Here is a 13,084-nt window from a genome sequence, read left to right as displayed (position 1 = left end):
GAAAAATAGCGAAAAAAACCGTTAGCTTATTGGGGCCTTAATTAGTCATACCCTATTTACTCCTTTAAAAAAGACAGCGTTAAAAAAAAAAGGAATAAACACGGGATTTACATAATGCCCCTAAAAGCAGATGATTATTTGATGAAGAGCCTGTTCATTGACTTCAGTGAGATGAGATTTCAGACTTGAGCTGCCATTTTATTGAGGCTTCAGTTCTTCTGGTCCCCGATAATGTCAGTGCATATGCAAAAGCATAAAAGAAATTCAAACTGATACCAAGTATTCCTAAGTCTTCTCTCTAAAATCCTCTCATAATTTTCAACTTTGAAGACACTTAAAAAAAAAATTCAGGCAGCTCTTACTACTCTCATGTGCAAATTATATTTTTAGCTAGCTGATAGATGACAGAATACTAGCTAGAAAGACAGAAAAGACTTTTTTTTTTTTTTTTTGCAAACAGAGGACAGAGTGATGAGTTCAAATCTCTCCTTATACTGGCACATTGAATAATATTAGACACTTGACATGCCTCAGTTTCCCCTCGGTAAATAGAACACTTACCGACCTCTGCAGAGAGCTGCAAGCTTTCTGTTAACCTCTGGAGCGAGTGCAAAGCCATAGTATTATTAAAGATATTTTTAAAAGAGACAGTTGAGTGATGTCCTATAAGTTGTCRTTTCTCCCCAAATGGACCACAATATAATATTTCCTCCAGAAATGCATKTATTATTTAACACTTTTCCATGACAGGTTTCCTTTACATTGCAAATGCTCCGAGTTCTTTCATAGGTCTTAGACTATTGACCCTTTACCTTCAAACATGCTATTAATGCTTAACGCAGTTATTAGTATTCAGGGAAGTAATGATTGGTACTAAAATGGAAATGTGCACTAAAAACACCTTCTATTTTGTAAAATAATTATGTAGCCTAATAATTATTTCATATGATTCTTTTTGATTGATAGGGAAAGGGCACCGAGAAGTTTGGAATCACGGTTCCTTAAGGTCTGCATTCAAATCACAGCCAGCAGCACCAGTGCGTCAGACAGGAACATTTTATGAGAACTGCAACAGGATGATCCCTGATTCTCTTTGGATGAGGGGTTACATCAGATAAGGTATTCTTAATTAGCTTTTTTTTTTCTTTTTTTTTTTTTTTTGAATGGCAAGGGATTATAATTCTCGAAAGGGCAATGCAACGTTCCTGCAATTTCCAAGGAAGTCGCTGGAACCCTGGAGGTCAGACATAGCTCAGGTCTGCAGTGAAGTGAGACTTCTACCGTGCGCTCTGCTGTCATCGCASCTGACCCCAGGCTGGTAAAAGCATCCCTGGTGGTGCCAAGGAGGCCTTGCCCTGCGCCGTGCACAGGCTGCGCCGGGCTTGCACATCCGAGGCTGCCAGGTAAATGTCAAATCGCAATGTTCTTATGATGTTTAATAGGAACCAGGCTGAGGGAGCTTGAACTTGTTTCACTTTGGAGAAGTTTTTGTCACTTTGGCTTAGATGGAAAAACAAGCCTTAGATCAATAACGTGCATAACTGAAATAAATTTGCCAAGTTGGGCTTTCTGAGCTGATTCACTGCTTCCTGAAAAATGGAAAGTCTACCTAGACATATGCATCTGTGTTCAGTACAGAAATAGCTGAGGTTATTATTCAATATTTTACAAAGACAGCTACTTCTATCTCCATTATTTTCCTGGGCATATAATACTATAAACTTTTATAACTGTTTTCACTATARATTTCCAGGTTCTGAGACAGCTACATTTGAGTGCCTGTCTGTACGCATAACTATTTAAAACAATTCTTGCTRGGACTGTTTCATTGCCAATTTTTCCTTCAACTGTTTTATTAAATTTGAAAACAACAAAACTAAGCCAGGTTTAATATTCATTATACTACACCAACAGATTCCAAATGAAARGAAAATTACAGCCACAAAGGAATAAAGTATGCATACACACAAATTAATTGTTTATGAACATTTATATAAAAATGTTAACAAAAATTTGGAAGAAAAAGGTACTGAGAGTGTCTGCCATCATGTTGCTGATGAAGACCACAGCTGCTGACCTCTCACTTTTTACCTTTACCTCCAGTGATTCCTGAGCAGGGAGAGATTTCAATTCCTGAAACCTGCTCTGTCAGTCCATTAACCTGGGWGTTGTTCAGATATTAAAGTGGTAACTGCCACAGTAAAACTCCAAGGGCTGTTGAAGGGCTGCGGAGGTTAAGACAGGAGACACTCTTGGCAAACCCACCTTGCTCCTCAGCCAGACATGCTCCGAGTGGAGCACAGCTGCTGCTCTCCTGCATCCCCGCTTCTGCTCATAAAYGACTACCGAAAGCCATCGGCAGGGCCAATAAAAGCAGTAAAACACCAGCAGGCTCCACTGYAGGAGCAACAGCTGGCCAGATACAAGGAGGGAAATAAAAGGTACCATCTGAGGGGAATCAAGGGATTAGTTATGACTCATGAGTCACAGCTCCTTCCTGGACAGGCTCCTGCTTTGATCTAACTACATATGGCCCTTTGCTCTAGTCCTGTGCTAAAAAGAGCAAAAAGAGAAACACAAGAAGCAAATATTAAATGGAAGCAATACGTGCCAGACATTCAGAGCTATTTACACATTCACTTGTTTGGGACAATCAGGTGGATCCAGACTTATGTACTTTACCGAAGATTTAAAATTCAGGTATTTCCTTTTGTAAACCAGACTGCAAAATTAAATAAAGTAGAAGGTCAGTCATTCACCTAAGACAYTACCAATGATGCTGGTTGGCAAGAGGTGGGAGATGGGGAGAAAGCAAGTTTCAAAAGATTTATGAGTATTTTGTCATTCTTCTGTTAATTAATARTGTTGTAGCAAGCTGGGGAATATTGCCTTATTCTAACCATGAATTTATCTGTTTCAGCTTCTATTTGATCTTCCCAACTTGCCCACCATGRCTGAGTAAACACTTCGGTTTCTCTCAGGTAAGCTAAATAGAGCTCTTTACTTCAAACATCAGAGCTGTACATGGTATTCCACTAGTAGTTCCTCAAATGCAGTTAAGAAAGTAAATATAATATTTTTTACTTTTACATATTCCCTTTCTTATACATCCAAAAATTACATCTRCTCCCTTGTACTGAGTCTCATGTTCAATTGTAGTATGTAATTGTAAGAATTCAATGACTGTCCTGATTATTTGTTTTAATTATTTAATGCTTATTATTCATTATTATTTAGAGGTTTACTTCTTCCTAATATATATGGAATTTGCACTCTTGTTCCTAAGACCACAGCCCTATATTAACATTTACCATTAACATTTTGAGGTGATAAACGTTATAGCTCTATTGCTCTTTAGACAATATTCTCCCCAAAGCTGTACAACACAGTCCTGTTATATGACATTTCTCATACATAAAACCTATCTGTGATTTTATCTTTTCTTCAGGTCAGAAATAGATCTCTGTAGATGATGATCTCTCATTTACAAACAGATTTTGAGATCAACTAATCAATTTTTAATCTGCTTGATAAGGGCTGCGTTGCTTTTGTATTACACTAAGAARAGCCACGCAATGTCAAAAGTCACAAAATTGTAATTCTTTCAGCACAATTCCTCTTACCTTTTGGAGTCAATAGCAATATTAAAATGTTTAATGATATTCTAAGTCTGCCCCTGCAGTATTAAAGTTTCAACTTCACAAATATGTAGAAGTCTTTCATTTCTTTTTCAGTCCTATCGCACATATTACAACTTCGCCTGCACGTTATGCAAGATGTAAATGTGTATTCCCATAATAACAATACAGACATRGTTTTGTATAAGCAGAATATACACAGACACTACATAGAGAGGGTATATATTTAGCTTCTACTCCCATCACCCTGGGAATGTAATGCCAGAGGGAATAATTAAGGGGCAAGTCTGGCTGACCTAGACATTGGCTGACCCGACAGGCTTTCAGACTGAATTCTCTGGTTTGCTAAAGAAAGCCTCACAAAGTGTCTTTAAAGCAGCCAGGAAAGACAAGAAGAGGGTTCCCTAGTGGCTCTGTGATGATGCAAGTCTGCAGAGATGGCTCAGCTATTTGCCATCACAAGGCATTGCCTGTCCCCAGAGTGAGAGGACAGTGAGAAAGTCCTATATAGAAACTGAATGGGAAGTTACAGGGAACCAAATGTGAACTTCACTATCGTTGATGCTTCGGCAGCCAAAGTAAACTTTCCCCAGAACCTGAACCTGAATCTCTAGACCTTTGCTCTGTGACCTCCTACTTTCCTCTGTGGCTTTCACATAGCAAGAAAAAGTGACCTACAGGTCTTATTAACCAAACAATAAATCTATCATAAGCAGCAAATTGATGGTCTTTTATTAAATCCAATCTAACGTACCACTGACCAGTTGTCAAAATAGTTATTTGTCACAATGAGGTCCAAACAAGATGATCTCCATCAATTAAAGCTGGCTTGGTCTCTTGAGACATCTTTTTCTGAGTACCTCTCTTGAATCTGTTTGACCAGAAGTGTCTCTGTGTGGAGACACTATTCATTTCACATAGACTTCTGGCTCATTATCAGACACAAAAACCTTTGGTTTGCTGATTGATACTGTCCGGATGGAACCTACAAATTCACTGCGGGGATGAAAGTCTCTGTCATTTATTTAGTTACTCCTCTTTATCCTTGAAAAACATAAAACAGCAAGTTAGCTAGAAAGATATTCATTACTAGAGCCCAGCTAAAGACTTTAACTTAGGGAATTAAACAGCACATAAACTCACTGCTTCCAATTAGGCACAAATACGTCTGTCTTCCTCAACAATCATGTGACTTGTTCTGGACGTGGCTAAAATGACACATTTGGATAAACTTCTTGACAATCATTTTTGACAAGGTAACAAATTCATCTAGTTTCCGTCATGAGTTAACTCCAGTCACCATGTCCCAGAAAAAAAAAAAAAAAAAAAAAAAAATCTACAACACCCAAAAAATTTCTACAACAGATGCTTTTTCCATAACATGCCATACTCCTTTACAATGCCAACTTGTCCTGTGCTCCCTAGCACCTCCACAGCTTAGGTTAGTACCACAGTGAATGTATGACATGGAGGAGAATAAGTTCTAGAAAAAACAGAAAAGTAGAGCCCCCACAAACCCATTTACCTTGCAATGAAATTTCACAGAGTTTCTAAGATTTCCACAGCAGACAATCTCCAACTGACACACAAAGCATCACAAAATCTCCAGATAAAATCAGTACAGGATCTTCTTTCCCATACTCACCACATTTTCATGGCTCCTCTTACTGTATCCTAAGTGTTTAGAGTTTTTTTTTCCCCAGTGCAAAGGCATGAGGCTTATTAAAATACAGTCCAATTTCCTTTAGAGAACATCACCATATCTGAAAGGTAAAGTTCTTCAAGACTACTTAGCAACCTTCCTTAAAGAAACACTGTCTATTAAATCTTGCCCTGAAAAAACAAAAGTTCCCAAGAATTCCAATGGATATTCATTCAAGATTCCAGCAGAGTCAACAAGACTTCTGCACTATCCAGTTTTCATTTCTCTGCATACTGCAATTGCTTCCTTCCAGTACAATTTTCAAAATCTCTTTTCAAATAAAGAGTTTCAAGAGAAAATGTTAACGTTACTCTATTTTGAGTGAGACTGACTGGGAAGAAGTGGTGTACAATTTTGTTCCTGTTAATTTTGTTAACAATCTTGCCCTGAGCCTTGCCTGGATGTTTTGTGACTGGTACTGGTCTTTTTTCTCTTTCCTTTCTTTCTTTTCCCCACTGACATGCTCTTGCCAAGGATATCATTATGACATTCTGTAGTAACAGGCATTCTTCTGTTCAAATTTATATCAATTAGTTTGGGACAGTAATTCAATCGGACGGCCCACTGGATTTTGAAAGACTTGCAACCATGTCAAAGTGGCGACCTTTTTCCTCCGCTCTCAGCCAAAAGCCATTTTTTAACAAGGAGCTCTTGAAAAGAAATGCCGCTTTGATAATTAGTTATTGATCACGGACAATGCGGCGACGAATACCATCGGATTAGCCAGACGCCAGTGGGTCGCGACACGAGGGTTTCCTTATCGCAATAATCTATGAAAAGAAATATAGAATAAAGGTCATTAAGGCGCMTCTTTTGGGAGCAGAACTCAGATAATTTCATTTCCTTATTAAAAAATAAAAACACCAAAGCATCCTCAATACACTTAGTTTTTTAATGAACTTGTCAAAATATCTGCCAATCAAAAAAAATTTAGGAAGTTATACCCATAGACAACTATATTTAGAATCGATAAATCAACTCTGCTTTGGCCAGCAGTTTTACCTCACTGAAGCACTGTAAATTTCCTGCCCTAAAATTTCCATTAGAAATAATTTGGGATTTAAGCATAAAAACACCATAAAACAGATTTTWAAAAAATGAACTTTTTTTGGTCTGATTGCACTTCAACGCTTGTCTGAAATGGCTTCRGATAAGTTAATCAATGGGGAAAAACAGCAAAAAAACAGTTTTGTTGCACTTGAAAGTACAGGAAAGAGGAAGAAATCCATTAGCTTCTTTCTTGAATATTACTTRACCATATTAGAATTACTTAGCCATTGTTGGAATTTACAAGAATATAGAACTACCTACATGATAATTTTTGGCTGACTTGAGAGACTAGTAGATATATACTGAAGCAATAAAACTATTTTTGAAATGTGAGGGATAACATAGRAGTCCTATTGCAATTGAACTCTTATAACGCCATAAGTAATACCCATACACCATAAGTGATAGCCATATATGACAGGACTACCTGGAACATTCCACTAATAAATAGATTTATTAGAGATATTACTTCACATTCAGCACAGGGCCCTAATACTTTATAGGCTCACCTAGAACAGTTATCTAAGTTCAGTGTCACTGCGGGGCAGAGAAAAAATATTATGGTGAAAAAAGTTTTTTTATGCTAAAAGTCCAGCATGATGCATTTACATATCATGTAGGTTACCAGGAGTATGAAAGTCTAAAAATTAAATCCAAATTACCATTTTTCTCACCAGAGTGTCGACAGAGCAGTTTGCTTATCAATTGATGGCTAAAGGCACTGTAAGTAGTCAACATCCACCAATTTAAATTAATAATATAGCCACTTATCAAATCATTTCTGTTTACTTCAGCACGGAAAAAAATGATACAGAAGACAAACAGATAAGATTAACCTCCCAAATCTCTAAGTTTTTTCACATCGGTTTGGACTGATGGGGAAAGTGTGAAGTCTCTATTTCATTAATAATAAGCATCTATTCGTTCCAGGGAAAAAGAACCTTAAATTATTAGACTAATGAAGCTGTCATGAGCACAATATTAATTTCTCTTTGTATTCATTATTATTTTGTAAAGTTCATTATTAATTCAGTGTCATTTTATCGTTATCATTAAATTATTGAATTACTATTATTCTAATCTATGACAAATTACCTGTTTGAAGTTTCCAGAGCTGCATTTTAATATTGTAACGTGTATGAAAACATTCTAAAAATGTATTTAAGTAACATTTAAGTAACAGTTACTCATTAGCTTCATAAAGGTAATCCATTCTAACTTCCGTGAGCTGAAGGTTACTTCATTTTATTGCTATGACTGCACGAAGCACAGTCTTCAGGAAGAAACTAAGATTTCATTCAAGTTGAGGGGACTTTCTGCCACAATGAAGGTCTCGAGACATGAAGGTTTTGCAGTGGGTGAATGAGGATTATTTTGCAAAGTGGATGTTTCTTAACCCTTTCCAGGCATTATTTTGTCAGGTAYCCTGTGACAACATACTTGACTTCTAGGTGTTTTGGTTTTTTTCTGCCTGTTCATTCTGAGAACAATTATTTCATGGTTTTAATTAAAGCATTAAAAGAGCAGTTGCAGTCCTGTGCTGGGCTACTAAGAGGGGAATCTGAAGCACTGCAGTTGATAGCATGCAGACRGCTTCTGGACTTCCCACTTTTGGAGTTGGAATAACTTCCTATCACCTCCTTAGCTGGCTAATAGCACCCTTGTTCTGGCTATACAGATGGACACCTCAGTACCTCCTATTTAACAATTTTTGTCTTGCACTTACGCTCTGTACTATACAGAAGCCACGRAGTACAGATTCAGAGGTCGGATCTCTTCTTGCTAGCACAGGCTGATGAGGACAAACTRTTATAGCAGAGCATAGCGTACCCGTCCAGAACATAATTCAATTTATCTAATCCTCTCTGCTTTTCAAATAGCTGCACTCAGAATATGCCAGAAAATCTCTCCTTCCTGCCATACACCCACAGTCTATAGGGACATCCTTTGGAGAAGGATCACAAATGCCGGGGAATTTCAATCTTTCCCGACTGCCTGCCACAATCGCTGAAAATCTTCTGAATGGAGCATTAGTATTAATATAGATATTGAAATAAAGTATGAGATACATCTCTTTAGTTGAGTGTACACCACGTAATCTTGCCTCAGTGCATTACGAAGCAATGGCAAGAATACTGTCCTTTAGACCAGCTGTTTGTGTAGATACCATGGTGATGGGTGTGTGATAAGATACGGCTTATTTTTTACAACAGGGCAATAATTCTTACTTACTTATTTCCCCCAGGGTGTTCTGAGGACTAACAGTTAGTGTTTGCTCAACTTTGTAAAAGGCCATATAAGTGCTAAGTATTATTATTATTGCCCTATTATGATATTGACTTTACCACACCGAGCTGTAGTACTTTCCTCTACTTAGGTGTAATGTCACCATGAAGTGTTTATATTCCCGTAATGTAAATGTTTCCTTTTGAAGGCGAATTGAATAGCTTATTGTTACATGTGACCCACAGTATAATTTATTTCACAATATAATTTATTTATAGGGGCCAGGAGACTCTCAAAAATAGATTCTAGGGACCTTTCCAGCTCGGCTTACTCAAGCTTTATACTCTCTGTTTGTCTTCAGCAGTGCTTGTTGACGTGTGTTTCCGAAATCCTGTTTGTCCCCATCCGTCCAGCCCTCAAGGGGCTTGTTGCACTGCTAGACGTGCTGTCATTACCTTGGCACTGAAGCAGGGCTGACTGGAAAGGCCGGGCTGCCAGTTTGTAGCTGAATCCACCCGATTCCAGAGCGTCTCGCCTTGGCCAGAGAGCAAAGAATTAACAACTGCACGGAACAAACCTGCAGTCCTTTGCACTGATTAGCACTTAAAACAAGTGCCAACCCACGCCCACAACAAAAAACAAAAACAAACCCCACAAAGCCACCTGAYCTGTCAAGTTTGTTCTTAGTTTCCCCATTCCGAGCTGACAGATATTTACTGTCCTCCCCCCCAGCCCTTACATSTGGATGGATGGGGACAGGCTTCCCACCCCTCGGAAGATCCACGTTGGTTCGGTGGCGAGGTGGAAGCAGGGAATGAACAATAGACGGCTGTCAGCCTCGACAGCAGGGCATGGATGTATGAGCGCGGAGCTGACAGCGAGGGCCTCAGAGGGTAAACTGCTTTGCTGGAACTAATTAAACAGATGAAATTATTACATGAATATGCAGATGTTGTTTACATTTTACCATATGGTATTATTTCAGGTAATAACTCGCAGGAGGATCCCTTCCTCTCATCAAGAGGAAATGAGTTGAAAAGGAGGCTCCGCGTGTCACCTTTCAGTTGCCAGGCAGACATTGATATGGCAGCTCCGCGCCGCGGCCCGGCGAAGCTCCTCTCCTCCGAGCCGGGCTGCACCGCCGAGGATTTGCATCCTTCCCACTGCGGAGGGATGCAATTATTTTTTATTAAGATTAAACGTTAGGGTTGCCTTTCCCCCCCCCCCCCCCCATTAGACATGCACTTTTCCAAGTGCTGGTTTCCAATGTGTGCCTTTTGAGATGCTGCCAATCCATGGTCATAGGTAAGAACTGACAGTTGTGTCCAAATATACAGAGACTGGATGCCTGGCATTTCTGGGAAGTGTGACATGCAGCTGTGTTGGTTCGCATTTAGTGCTTTGCTAACCTGAAACGTTGATAACAGAGGCATTCYCTCTCAATAAGCTTCCATTCATCATACTCAAGATGTTGCTCACTAGAATAATACGAGCACAGGATTACCATATCCAACAGTGTAAAAAATTATTGATAATATGCATTTAGGGAAGGTAGTCAGCTAGAATCTGACACTGCAAAATTACTGTACAACCCAGGCAAAGACACATACTGAGAACAAACAACACTGCAAACATATCTAAAAAGTGTTATCTACAAAAGCGCAATAGGGACGGATCACAGCCAATATAGTGCCAGTACAACCTGTTATGGGAGCTACTTATTACCGGATAAATCCAATAAGGATGAAAGCAGAAGGAGCCACACTTACGTTGTATGTATCCTGTCTCTGATGAAGAACCGTCACAAATCTYGAATACAGATGCAACTGCCGAACAAGAGCAACATCCCCACTGATGTACAAAGAATATTGCAGCAATGTCTACTTCTTAAAGATGAACGTGCAACTGTCTTGTCATTTTGCTTTATTCAAAACTCCCATTTAAACAATGCAATACTAACGCAACTGATATCTCTTACAGGCTAATTTAGCATCTAATTTCTACAATAACCATTTTCATATTCTCTCAGGAATCAATGCCATCACCTTGTTGATTAGATGCACAAAATATATTTTTATTACTCTATTGCTTCTTCTAAAAGTTCCAAGTTGATATGTGGACTGACCATATTGATCTTTCCCCTAGAGACACGAGCACCAGATACATTTCTATAGACTCACTCATAGGGGATAATGCAAAGTTACATCACTACTGCACTGACAGATTGGTTGCACATTGCCACTGATACGTTCAGCTTCCAAATATCTTTCCTAGGTACATCATTTTAATAGATCATTGGGGTCATYGGTGACCTATATCATTTAAGATGCAAAGACATGATGTCAGTGGTGCAAAATGTGGTCTTGATTCAAGCCATCATATTGTATTTTTGAAATAAGACTAATGTTTTCTCTTTACCCCTGTAATAGTCCACCAGAAGAGCCAGTATAACTGCCTCCAGCCTTTCTGAATATATCAACAAAATAACTGGTTCTCCTTGACTTAGAGACAGCTAGCTTTATACAGAGTCAGTGCTTTGTACAGAGCCAGTGCTCTAAGTTCAGAAAGGATTTCTTTTGACTTTGCCTTCTGACATAAACATTTAGCAGTATAACATATATATCAAAACAAACCAGAGCAGTTCACTTTATATACGTTCCCTTTGGAGAGGAGGTGAGAAAACAAACACAGAACAGATGTTAGTCATGCTTAATGTACTACTGGAGGGTACACCGATACTGAGGTGATGAATATGGTAAAAGCAATGAAGAGAGTACTCTCTTCTGCAACTGCTGTTCTTAACTGACACAAATAGCAATGAGAAGTGCATCATTCCTCTGCTCATCAGTGCATCAACAACCAAACACTGAACACTTTGGATTTTCCTCGGGAAACTAGCACCCAGAAATGTTACCACCAATTACTGACTTATTTCCACCTTTCCCTCCTCGTATTGCTGAAAGGCGGCTTTGATTACTAAAAGAACACATTCCTTTATGATAAATTAAATTACTGCTGCAGTTAGAAAGAGTTTCTACAAATTCTTACAGATTAGCTTGTCAAAGACCTTGCTTTACCTGCTTCATTCATAACATTATGTTTTATATTACATAAAGAAATCTTGTCTTAGAAAACTTAATTCTGCACTAGAAAATACTCATCCAAATTGCACGGAAAGACATGGGTTTTGTTGGGCACACAGCGGGTCCATTTATCTCTTCCCTCCTTGAAACCTGCCGCTGTACAATCTCTCATAACCCCAGCTACCTCCTTCCTGCTAACGATCACACCAGGTTGTGGAGCTGCTCTGATCTCTGCTTATGAAGATTGTTGTCTGCCCTCAATGTATATTGTGTTTCCTGGTCCCAGTAGAAAGATCCTGGGGGGAAGACGACAAAAAACACTGAAATAAATTCTTGAACTAGAAATGAAATTTGAACTAGCATCAGGATCAGAGAAGAACTTGCTGTGAGTGATCAGAGGTTTGGAAGAGAGAACAAATGAATCAAGAAGTRCTGCAAGAGGAGCTGAGGACATCTTATTGCTGGCACGATAGCAGGCAGAGAGCATCTGTACACAGATCACTGAGCAGGCACTGCCTAAGGCTGTAACTGCTGAGCAGAAATCGTGATACAGCTGTTATTAATAAGAGTATAATGGTGTGCAGAGGTTTCTCAATGGTGTTAGAAGCAGCAAATGAGACTCCAAATGCGTCCTAGAGAACAGAGTCCTGCTCTATGCCTTACTATCATTTCTCATTTACTTCCTTCAGACAGGCTTTCTATTACTTCATGGCCATATATAAGTAATGTATAAATGCACATAAACATGTATACATATTCACCTCAGTAATATCAYTAAAATTCACCTTTTCCATTTTTCTGTTTAATCTATTTATTTTTCTATCTACAACACTGAGCCATGACCAGTCATTCACTAGGGCTCTTTCCCCTAACTCAGTAATGTATCTAAAATTCCCAGGTCTTCTGCCCATCAAGCAACTCCTTGGTATTACACACATACACACTGTGCTGCACTCCACAGTTCACCATCTGAGTACTGTGAATTCCTGTGGACAGGACTATGCCTTCTTTGCATTTGGAAAATAGCCATCACATCGCAGTGTTAATGAAAAAAACACAGAGAAGGTAAACTTTCTTTTCATCTGTTCTTATTTTCAACTGTTGTTCATCGTGAAATAAACTGTGGCAGGCACTAATTGTGTAATGTAACTTACTAACACTGCAAGGCAGACAATTAAGAGTAGCCTGTTAATTAAGCATATATATGAACTCTCATGCAGTGTTGAACTGAACTGTGACTTGTTACCTTTACTAGAAAGTCCCAGTGAGCAAAGAGAAGCAGAATGTCCATTAATTTTCTTCAGAATGGGATTCTGTTTCAGGGTTTAATACGTCAGCATTTTGTCACCTGAGATTTAAACTTTCCCCAGTGCATGGAAAATGAT

The 13,084-nt window shown here is 38.7% G+C and overlaps 1 long non-coding RNA gene across 1 annotated transcript; it reads right to left on the bottom strand.

Moving 5' to 3' along the window:
* Window positions 1-9,749: 9,749 nt before the first annotated feature.
* LOC112948271 lies at window positions 9,750-10,427 on the bottom strand. The gene is made up of 3 exons (XR_003249577.1): window positions 10,386-10,427; window positions 10,026-10,094; window positions 9,750-9,779 (listed from the first exon to the last, which is right to left on the bottom strand). It is a non-coding gene; the product is annotated as an uncharacterized LOC112948271 (long non-coding RNA).
* Window positions 10,428-13,084: the final 2,657 nt, after the last annotated feature.

Source organism: Nothoprocta perdicaria, unplaced genomic scaffold (assembly GCF_003342845.1).
Source record: "Nothoprocta perdicaria isolate Ctin4 unplaced genomic scaffold, notPer1 scaffold_26, whole genome shotgun sequence".
NCBI lineage: Eukaryota > Metazoa > Chordata > Aves > Tinamiformes > Tinamidae > Nothoprocta > Nothoprocta perdicaria.
This window is presented reverse-complemented; position numbering and strand designations above follow the sequence as displayed.